Here is an 8955-nt window from a genome sequence, read left to right as displayed (position 1 = left end):
CCGCCGCCCGCCCCGCGCCCCCCGCGCCCCCCGCGTGACTCCCGCCGCGGGGACCCGGGAAGGCAGGCTCGGGTGGGACAGGAACCCAGGCTGCCCTCGGGCTTTGGGTGATGGATGTGCGGGTTCGGCGCTGGGGACCCAGGGAGAGAGTGGGTGGGTGACAATCACGCCCGAGGGAGGCTGCCGACTCTTGGGTCTCTCCGCAGGCTGCGTCGGGCGCACGCAGACTTGTGATTGGTGCCCCGCGTGTTGCTGTGCGTGTCCGGGAGCTGTTTGGCTACCCAAACAGACTGCCCTGGGCTCTATGGGTAGCTGGGAACGTTAGGATGGGCCGGGGGGTGGGGGGTGCACGTAATCCTACTCCAGGCCTGATGGGTGGGGGATGTATAATAAGGATAACTCGATCTCAGCAAAATGAAGGAATCATTTCAGTACCTGCTAATGGGGAGGGGGCTCCGTGGGAGAGACGGAGAGAGATAGAGATAGCAAATAGCAAGGATCAAGTGGGCGCTATAGTTACGGCAGGCAAGAAGTGGAGTCCAGAAAAGTCGCATGGGAGAGGCAAGTCAGCTACCCAACAGTGGACAGGACCCTGACTAATGGCCACCCCATGTGTGTCAGAGTAGAACCGTGCTCCATAGGATTTTCAATGGCTGAGTTTTGGGGAGTAGATCACCAGGCCTTTCTTCCAAGGTGCCTCTTTCTCTGAGTAGCACCCCTAGAACCGGAAGTGAGAGCAGGCCGCTTTAGCCCCAGTGAACAGGAGCAGGTGCTAATCGAGGGGCTCATTGCTCTCCACCTGCTTTTCTGTCCCTCCTTGGGAGGGGGATAGAGAGGGGGCATGGGCCAGGGTCCCTGGGATGGGCTTGTTACAGAGACACTGAGACCTCTAGGTGCAAACTTTTAACCTTCAAATTATCAATGGGAACTACCCTCCAAGGTAGGGCAGTAACCACCACATTCAGTGGCGTCCCAGATGGGAGACCTGGGAGCAGGATAGCACTAACGATGTAATTGCAGGCCTGGGAGATCTTGGGTCTATGTAACGGAATAAGCCAAACCTACATGAATAACACCATGGAGGGGAAGAGAGAATAATCAATTTTAAATCTGCTTAGATTTTCATAATCCAGAATAATTCGTGACAGGATCTGATATCTTGTTTCCACAGCGCAGAGAATTGGAAAGTATGTTTTGCATTTCTGCTACTGTTGGTTATACAAAAGAAGTATCAAATGGTTTCTGCCCTCCTGGAATATATTGTTAGCTGCAAAGGGAAGAAAATGGAGAGATGGTAAAAAGAAGAAAAACGAAACGAAACCCCAGCCTCCATTACTCCAGCTATGCTCCCAAGCCCTATTTGGGCAGAGAAAACAATGAGGGGGTGCCTCCAGGTAGGAAGGTATTGGGCCAAGTCGCTGGCTCTGCTCACGCCCTCCCACCGGAAACAGCTCTCCCTGGGGGTGCTCTGTGATTTCACAAACACACACTGCTCTTGGTACCCTTAGCACAGCAGATGGGCTGGTGGGACCCAAATGGTTGAATGAAGTCAACAGCAGGGAGCCCGGTCTTGAGGGCTCAGTTCCCTCCCACACTCTGTCCTGAAGGTGCTTCTAGCACCAAAGAAGGGTAGAAGCCTTGCATGACCGACAAGTGGCCAGCTGCCCCTGCTCCCGGAAGGGCCTCTTGTACAAAGGTCTCCTTATTTCTCACCACTTAGAGGCACTCTCCCAGGCTCTTTGCCATTTTTCTGAACCAAGACTAAAGGTTCCAGGTCCGGCACCAACTGGAATCTCCTTTCTAGAGGGCAATTTGACAGTACAGCTGAAAACATCTTTAAAATGTGCATTATTGTTGTGATCACTAAATTGGGACACAGCTATCCCACTTCCAGAAATCTTCTAAGGAGATAAATTACCACGTAAACAAAGACAATAGACAGCACTCATCAGAGCCCTATTTACATAATAATGAAAGATTGCACTCAACCCAGGCCTTCAAAATGGGGATAATACAATAAAGTATGGTCTATGTCTAGAATAGAATACTACGCAGCCATTATGATATTTTACAACTGCATTTGCTAACACAGAAAAAAGTTCACGATATATTGTGAGTTTATAAAAAAGCAGTTTATAAGAATTACAGTATACTGTTTTTGGCGTGAACATTACAGATAAAACACACACACACACACACACACGGGCGCACGCGCACACAACATTCTTTTCGTCTTTTGTCAGATTTCCCGTCCTCAGTAATATCTGGGATTCCCAGAGGAAAGCATATGTTCCACAAATTTCCAACGCCACTCATAGTTTGACCCTTCATGAAATCACACTGTTAACCAGTCCATTTCCAAAGACTAAAAATCTAAGACTTCAGCAGAATGCCACAGTGTGGCAATGACACTTCCTAACAGATGCCCTTTGGGACACAACCCCCAGGTGAAATAATGTCTCCAGCCCTCCCTGTTGTTGGCTGGCTCATGCTCCGAGTCTCCTGTGGCTAAGTCCCGGACAGAAGGAACAAAGAGGGCTCAGAGCCAGAGCCGCCCAAAACAGAGTTTCTTGCCCCTTGGGTGGAATCCAGGGTCCACCGCCTTGGACAGGGAAGAATACATCTTGATGGTCACTCCGTGGAAACATAGATCCAGCATTTGCTTTGTTATGCATGGCGGCTGCAAACCACCAGAACGTTAGAGGTGCTTGTGATGTTATTGGAGCCCTGGTGGTGCAGCGGTTAAGAGCTCGGCTGCTAACCAAAAGGTCAGCAGTTCAAATCCACCAGCCGCTCCTTGGAAACCCCATGGGGTAGTTCTACTCTGTCCTATAGGATCACTATGAGTCGGAATTGACTCAACTCAATGGGTGTGTTTTGTGTGTGTGTGTGTGTGTGCGTGCACCTTTATCACCAATAGAAGGCACAGATGTTGACATCACATGGCCACTGTGGCAGATTTCTTAGAATACCATTTACATTCATCGATACTTTGAAATCAGGGCAGTATCGATCCCACCTCCAGACATTTTTATTTAATCCTTTTATAACGAAGCAGATATACTGTTGTTATTAGGTGCCGTGGAGTCAGTTCTGACTCACAGAGACTCTGTACAACAGAACGAAACACTGCCCTGCCCTGCACTATCCTCACGATTCTAGCTACGCTTGAGCCCGTTGTTGCAGCCACTGTGTCAATCCATCTCATTAGGGGTCTTCTTCTTTTTCGCTGACCCTCTACTTTACCAAGCATGATGTCCTTCTCCAGGGACTGGTCCTGCCTGATAACATGTCCAAGGTACGTGAGACGAAATCTCACCATCCTCACTTCTAAGGAGCATTCTGGCTGTACTTCTTCCAAGACGGGCTTGTTCGTTCTTCTGGCAGTCCATAGTATGTATATTCAATATTCTTCTTCAGCACCATAATTCAAAGGCATCAATTTTCTTTGGTCTTCCCTATTCATTGTTCAGCTTTTGCATGCGTATGAGGCAATTGAAAAGACCATGGCTTGGGTCAGGCTCACCTTAGTCCTTAAAGTGACATCTTTGCTTTTCAACACTTTAAAGAAGTCTTTTGTAGCAGATTTGCCCAATGCAATATGTCGTTTGATTTCTTGACTGCTGCCTCCGTGGGCGTCGATTGTGGATCTGTGGATCCAAGTAAAATGAAATCCTTGACAACTTCAATATTCTCTTCATTTGTCATGAAGTTCCTTATTGGTCCACTTGTAAGGATTTTCATTTTCTTTATGTTGAGGTGTAATCCATACTGAAGGCTGTGGTCTTTGATCTTTGTCAGTAAGTACTTCAAGTCCTCTTCACTTTCAGCAAGCCAGGTTGTGTCATCTGCATAATGCAGGTTGTTAATGAGTCTTCCTCCAGTCCTGATGCCAAGTTATTCATATAGTCGAGCTTCTCGGATTATCTGCTCAGCATACAGATTGAATAGGTATAGTGAAAGGATACAACCCTGATGTACACCTCTCCTGACTTTAAACCATGCGGTATCCCCTTGTTCTGTTCAAATGACTCCCTCTTGATCTATGTACAAATTCCTCATGAGCACAGTTAAGTGTTCCAGAATTTCCATTCCTCGCCAATGTTATCCATAATTTGTTAATTTGTTGTACTGTGGTGGCTTGCATGTTGCTGTGATGCTGGAAGCTATGCCACCTGTATTTAAAATACCAGCAGGGTCATGTGTGATGGACAGGTTTCAGCAGAGCTTCCAGACTAAGACAGACTAGGAAGAAAGATTTGGTGGTCTACTTCTGAAAAATTGGCCAGTGAAAACCTTATGAATAGCAGTGGAATATTGACTAATATTGTGCCAGAAGATGAGCCTTTCAGGTTAGAAGGCACTTAAAATATAATTGGGGAAGAGTTGCCTCCTCAAAGTAGAGTCGACCTTAATGATAGATACTATATCACAACTTTTTAACTACTGTATTCTGATATAACTGGCATCCTTTGTAACTCTGTGTGTTTTATTTCATGCACTTCTCATTATTCTGAGAGGGAAAGCACAAGCTTTCCAGGTTGCCAAAGTGGTCCAGGGCACAAAAAAAGCTTAAGAACCTCTGGATTCTAAGTACACATTTAGACCGGGAATTTTATTGAATACTGCAGGGGCTTAGTCATGTTAATAAACCAAAAACAAACCCTGTTGCCACTGAGTCAATTCTAACTCATGGTGACCCCGTGTATTACAGAGCAGAATTGTTCTATAGGGTTTTCTTGAGTGTAATCTTTGAGAAAGCAGATTGCCAGGCCTTTCTTCTGTGATGCTGTTGAATGGGTTTGAGCTGCCAACCTTCAGGTCAGTAGTCAAGAGTCAACCGTTTGTGCCACCAGAGACTTCAGTCCTGTTAATAGTTCTGATTTAAAAGACCAAGCAAGATACTCAATGTCCCACTTTGAAGCTGGCTTCCCCAAGAACAATGATGGGTACTTGCCTCTTATCTGCAGAACCAAAGCTTCATCTCCACCCCTACACACAAAGAAATGGCCCCCAAATCCAACAGCTTAATACAATATGTCTTTTATTTTGATGGGAGACACTGGATCACACTTGGGTTTCCCTGGGCGACGCAGATGGTTAAGCACTAAAGACTACCAGCCACAAGGTTGGCGGTCTGAACTCACCCAGGGGCACCCCGGAAGACAGGCCTGGTGATGTGTTTCTGAACGGTCACAGCCTTGAAAACGCTATGGAGCAGTTGTACTCTGTACACTGGGGTCACTGGGTCGGCATCAAGTTGAGGACAACTAAACAACAGATGACATTTAAAGCCTATAAAAGGATGTCATGGGGGAAAGTAAGCGAGGAGGAAGATCAATGGACAGAGTGTGAGTTCCTGAGGCAGCCGCCGGGAGGGGTCGGGAGCCAAGTCAGGGAAAGCAGTGAGCTCCGACCTCCTGGCAGAGCGCCAAGAGGAGGAGCCCCTTCTTGTGCTCAGGCAGCAGGGAAAATGGCACAGATGTAGGTCGGTTGCCTGTTTGGTGTCGGGAAGAAGAAGGTGATCAGTCTGATGGCATCTATTTTCTCTGTGCAGTGGGAGGTGAGATCATCTGTTGAGAGTCGGGGAATGGGGGGAGATAGAAAAGAAAATAACAATAAATAACATGCAAATATCACTGTACAGTTGACAAAGAGTTTTCAGTCTGTTCTTACAACAACCCAATGAGGCCAACGTTTTCTTTGCATGGCACTTGAGAAAACCTCGGCTTAGACTCCATGAACTCTTTTCCCCAAGATTACCCAGCTGGTAAGAGGAGCTGGATGGGGGCAGTGATGGGTCAGGGGTAGAACTCTTGCTTTCATGCAGGAGACCAGGTTTGATTCCCGGCCAATGCACCTCATGTGCAGCCACCATCCGTCTGTCAGTGGAGGCTTGTGTGTTTCTAGGATGCACAACAAGTTTCAGCAGAGCTTCCAGACTAACACAGACTAGGAAGAAAGGCCTGGCCATCTGCTTCCAATAATTATCCAGTGAAAACCCTGTGGATCCTATCAGTCGATCCCATTGTGCATGGGGTCCCCATGAGTCGGGGGTCAGACTCGACAGCAGCTAACAACAGATTGTTGGGCAGTGACTACCTGGCTGGTGAGCAGGGGGTCGAGTCTGAGACAGGGGGGTGGGGATGGGAGGTGTCTAAGAGTAATGTCCTCAGTACTCAGTGAACAGACAAATGGTGGGGCTGAGGGAGAAGAGGGGACCTGACAAAGGACCGCCTTCATACGTGGGGCAGTCTAAGAGCTAAGTCATGGGTAGTAGGGGGTGGGATGCTGTTGGTAGTGGGTGAGGGGCCACAGATTCTCCTGGTGGTCTGTGTCATCCTCTTCCCCGCCATCACCCCAGTGCACTCCCAGAGTAACTATGGCTGTGGTTTCTGGCCGTTGTTCTGGGCAGGGTGTTTCTCTGGGCTCAGCAAGTTTGCAGAGAAAGGAAGGAAGACTCTGATAGGGTCATGATTTCCCTGGCAGAAATTCCCTGGAATCCAGGGTCTCTGACCAGTCTCCGATCTGTTGGACACTGAGGAGGCTTGAACCCTGTAGACCAGCCCAGGTTGGAGCTTGTGAGAGCTGGGCTTACAGACGAGGTCTGCAACATTTTCAGAATGTTGGGAATCTAAGGGGAACCCATTCCCGTTTGTAGTTAGAAGAGGAGCCTGGCAGCAGGAACTGGGTGCTGTGAGCCCTCCTTGGGACAGTGCCCAGAGACACCCCCACCAGACACTTGGTCAGGCCACCACATGGCCCCTGGTCAGCAGAGGAGAGAGCGCCAAAGGACATTTCCCTGGTGACTCTGACAGCGTCTGTGCTTTACATTTTCAAGGAAATGTGCTTGCCTTTTCCAGGAGCAGGCCCAGGGAAGCCTGGGAGAACCCCATCAGGTTTGGGGTTCCACCCAGACACCCTGATAATATGCGCTGGCCAAGGGTTCTGGGCTAAGGGGCTCTTCCATCTATCTGGGAAAGGGTGGGTTTGGCCCAGAGGCTAGAAGACTGTCATCACTTCACTGCTGCCTCCTAGTGGGCCCCAAACACTCAGGCCCAAGGGCTGGACAAGGGTGAGTCAAAGCCAGGGAGCAACTCAAACCAGAGGCCACGAGCCTCTGGGAGCCGAGCCAGGTGCGGTCTTCCGAGGTCAAGCAAGCACTCGGAAGCACAGATTCCAGAGACTGACAGAGAAGGGGAAGGACAAGTACAGGACCTGAGCAGTGGTCTTCCAGCCCTAGTGACCCACCTGCCAGCTATCCACTCCTTCCCAGGGAGGACCATTGAGAGCCTGGACTTGGAAGGCTTGCTCCTGACCGTCTCCAGTGGCCACCTGGCTGCTGTTGATGGACTCAGGGAAGGGAGTGCAGACGTCACTTCCTGCCTCCGGCCTTCCTTCCTCCCTTTGTGGACCCCCATACCCTGCCTGGGTGCCCAGGCCCTCTGGAGAGATACCCTGCCTGCACTCACAGGGCATCCTTCCAGGTGCTGAAGTCTTGCCTCCAGACCGCAGCCTGGCAGCAGAGCTTGGTTACCACCTGTCAAAAGAAACCGAGTCAGCAATAAAATTAACCTATTGGGTGAGGTTTATTTGGGCAGAAAATTTGAGAATCAGGTAGCACCAAATCGAAAGTGGAAAGATACTCCACCAAGCATCAGCAGTGATTGGCTTTTACTGACAGAACACCAAAGGAAAAGAAGCTTACTTCTGATTGGCTTATGCAATTTACTATTGAAGTGCTGTCAGGATTTCATTGGTCAACAAGGGTAGCCTGATTTACAGGAAAGCCAGTTTAAGTTTTGGAAAAGACAAGTTTTAGGGGTGTTGTCCTCTGGACTGCCAACACCATTTTGTCAACTATATGACTCCATTTTGATTTCATTTAACACACCAAATTCTATCTTAGTTATCTAGTGCTGCTGTAACAGAAATACCACAAGTGGATGACTTTAACAAACAGAGGTTTATTCTCTCACAGTTTAGGAGGTTAGATGTCTAAATTCAGGGCACCAGCTCTAGGGGAAGCCTTTCTCTTTCTGTCAGCTCTAGGAGAAGGTCCTTGTCATCAATTATCCCCTGGTCTAGAAGCTTCTTAGCACAGGGACCCCAGGTCCAAAGGACACACTCTCCTCCTAGCTCTTCTTTCTTGGTGGTAATGAGGTCCTTGAGGACAAAATTATGACATTGGACTGGAGAGTCGATATACCTCTGAGGTAGGACACTGAAGGTGTATTGCTGGCTTTGCCAGCTGTCATGGATTGAATTGTGTCCCTCAAAAATGTCTGTCAACTTGGCTAGGTCATGATTCCCAGTCTTGTATGATTGATTTCCCTATGCGTTGTAAATCCTATCACTATGATGCAATAAGATGGATTAGCGGCAGTTATGTTGATAAGGTCTACAAGATTAGACAGTGTCTTAAGCCAATCTCTTTTGAGATATAAAAGAGAGAAGTGAGCAGAGAGACATGGGGACCTTATACCACCAAGAAACCAGTGCCAGGAGCAAAGCACATCCTCTGGACCTGAGGTTCCTGCACTGAGATGCTCCCAGAACAAGGGAAGACTGATGCATAACAAAGACCTTCCTTCAGAGCCAACAGAGAAAGCCTTCTGCTGGAGCTAATGCCCTGAATTTTGACTTGTAACCTATCAGACTGTGAGAGAATAAGTTTCTCTTTGTTGAAGCTATCTACTTGTGGTATATCTGTTATAGCAGCACTAAATGACTAAGACACCAGCTGAAGGCAAACTGTTTCTGGTGGTCCTTCAAAACAGGTATGGAGAAAAAGACATTAGCTAGATCAATAGCTGCATACCAGGTACCAGGAGATGTATTAATTTGCTCAAGCAGTGAAACTACATCTGGAACAGCAGCTGCAATTGGAGTCACCACCTGGTTAAGTTTATGATAATCCACTGTCATTCTCCAAGATCTATCTGTTTTTCTCAC

Source organism: Trichechus manatus, unplaced genomic scaffold (genome assembly GCF_000243295.1).
Source record: "Trichechus manatus latirostris isolate Lorelei unplaced genomic scaffold, TriManLat1.0 scaffold00093, whole genome shotgun sequence".
NCBI lineage: Eukaryota > Metazoa > Chordata > Mammalia > Sirenia > Trichechidae > Trichechus > Trichechus manatus.
The sequence above is the reverse complement of the archived record's forward strand: the minus strand, read 5'-3'. Positions refer to the sequence as shown.